Source organism: Arachis ipaensis, chromosome B06 (genome assembly GCF_000816755.2).
Source record: "Arachis ipaensis cultivar K30076 chromosome B06, Araip1.1, whole genome shotgun sequence".
NCBI lineage: Eukaryota > Viridiplantae > Streptophyta > Magnoliopsida > Fabales > Fabaceae > Arachis > Arachis ipaensis.
The window spans coordinates 722,262-725,237 of record NC_029790.2 but is presented as its reverse complement, the minus strand read 5'-3'; positions in this window follow the sequence as shown (position 1 = coordinate 725,237).

Sequence of the window (2,976 nt, the reverse complement as noted above, 5' to 3'; positions counted from 1 at the left end):
ATGTATACATATATATCATAAAAATATTTTAGTCATTTTCTATAATAAGATATTTTAATTATTTTTATAAAAAAGAATATTAATTTAAATCGGTTCAAGATTTAGTTCATCAATTTTTTAGCTAAATCAATTTGTCTAATCTAATTATGACAGAAATAACACAATTTAATTGATTATATATGTTAAATTTTAATTATTAGAAAATATTTTAAGTATATTTAGTTAAATGACTCCTTTAATTAACCCCATGTTAGTAGATATCAGAATAAAATACAATCCAAGTATCACGTAGTTCTATTTAGGGTTAAGTATGATTTTGGTCCCTAACGTAGGGGTTGAAAATTTATTTCATCCCTCGCCTGCCGACCCCACCGCCACTTCTTCTTCTTCTTCTTCTTCTTCTTCTTCTTCTTCTTCTTCTTCCCCACCGCCGCACCGCCATCCGCTATCCACTTCTTGCTGATTCTGGGTTCTTGATGATGATGATGATTTTCTGATTCTGAGTAATATTGTTGTTTGATTTTTCTGGATTTTCTGAATTCTGGGTTTTGATGAGGATGACGATGATGATGTTGATTTTCTGATGTTTTGGTTTTTCTGATTTTCTGATGTTGATTTTTCTGGATTTTCTGATGTTTTGGTGTGATGGATGCTGGTGGTGGTAGGTGGTAGGTGGTGGGTGGTGGTGGTTGTGGTGGTGCTAGTGGTTTGCATAATTTTGGGGAAGAAGGGAGAATTTTGGGGAAGAAGGGATAGGGGCATTTTGGTTCGAAGGACGGTTTTAAAACAAACTGAAACTTTGAGGACTATTTTGGAGCAAAAAAAAGGCGAGGGACGAAAAAAATTTTCAGCCCCTACGTTAGGGACCAAAATCATACTTAACCCTTCTATTTATAACATAAGTAACTCTGGAATCAATGTTTTCTATTTTTTTTTTAAATATTTATTTTATAATAAATAATAATTTCGTTTTATTTCATCGTTTATATAAGGACAAATAACTTAACTAAATGAGTTAGATTACAAAATTATATGAATGTTCTAAAATGAATAAGTTATTTTAATATCCTGAAATATATTTTAAATCGAATTAAATTAGGCCGATGTAAATATTATAGTAGTAAATCGAAATAATAATATAATTTGAACTACTATGCATGTATATAAATCGAATGTATTAGGGGTCGATTTACTAGCAATTTAGCTCTATCCATTATAAATCAAAGCTAATAATTTCTAATTATATCTGTGGATTTTGCCCCTATTAATTCGAATTTAATGGATTCGAATTCACCACTTAGTAAATCGAATGGAGTAGGTTCGATTTACCATGAAGGAGAGCCAGTAGTAAATCAAACCAAATAGCTTTGATTTAGTATTCCTTTGCCTGTATAAGGAGTTCGAACCCATTTGCTTCAAATTACATTCTAACTACCAAAAACATGAAATTCATAAAACATTTGTGCCAAAAAAATGGTAGAATTGAAACTGTGAATATGGAAGACGATTCCAATCATATCTATCAGTTAGACTGCATCGCTCACATTACTGGTTCGATCCATGAAGATATTAGTTTCTAAAATTTTTTTCAATAATAATTTGTGATGTTAAGTGGTTTCGAAATTTGTTATATATGCTATTGTGATTAAACTACAAATGATAGTTACATGACTTGGTTTAGAGTTTAGCAATGTTTAGTAAGAGAAGTGATTAAATAGATTAGTAGTATTTGAGTTGTTTTGGGAGGTTTATAATGTTAGGTTAAATAATCAGTAGAAATAAGAGAACGATGTAAATTAATTTAATTTTTTAGAAATAATGTAATTTCTCAACTTTAGGATAAAGACCTAGTAATTTAGTTAAAAATTTAACTCGTTCTAAATTTATTTCGTTTAGGTTGGTTAAATTTTTTTATTGTTTAATTCAGTTTAATTTATTTAGAATTAACATAGTTTAAATTTATCAAATTATCTAATTTAATTCAATTTAATTTATCTAGTTGTTTAATGTAGTTTAATTTTAATGTGACCTGTGATGGCTCTAAAAGGATTTTTTTTATCGTGGTGCAGCCACATCGATGTATCACCAGTATGATGAAGAGGCAGCATGGTATACCCATGGATGACAGGATCATTCTATACTTATCGATGGCCGATTTAGCCCACCTCACGAGACTCAGCGACCACTGGTTTAGGTTGAATAAGCCGCTGGTCAGTGCATTTGTAGAGCGGTGGCGACCCAAGACTCACACTTTTTATATGTCATTCGAAGAGTGTACGATTACGCTTTAGGATGTTGTGTATCATTTAGGACTTTCCATCAATGGACATTATGTCAGTAGATGCCTGGCAGATTTTTAGCATTTCATTGAAGACAATCAACTTATATGAAATTGGTTATAAGAGTTGTTGGGTATGTTACTTATTAAAATCAAATTACTAACATGACGCCTAAATCGAACTTAATCAATTCAATTTACGTTTATATGTGTAAATTGACCTAAGTGAATTTGATTTACATGAAATTAAGTTACTTATATAACACTTCTCACTTTAGATAATTTATGTAAATTTCGTTTAAATTGTTTATGTCATTTGTCCTTTATATAAAGACCCTGCATCATAATTTATATGACTGTAACATTCCAACACTTTTTGTTTTTTATATTAAAAATTTAGAATATTGGGGTGTTATTTTTAAATGTGAAACTATTTAATTAGAGAAGTAAAAATTGGACCATCCAATTTATTAGAAGTACAAAAATTGAACCGTCTGATTTGTAGAGGTACAGAAATCGAATCGTTCCATTTATGAGAGATATAAAAATCGGACCATTTAATTTATGTTTAAAAAAATTAAAAAATTTAAAATACAAAAATCAAACCCTCTAATTTATATATATTCTATAATTTTAAAAAACACTAAAAATTATAATATTAAAATATATTATTACTTTTACTTCAAAAAAAAAAAAAC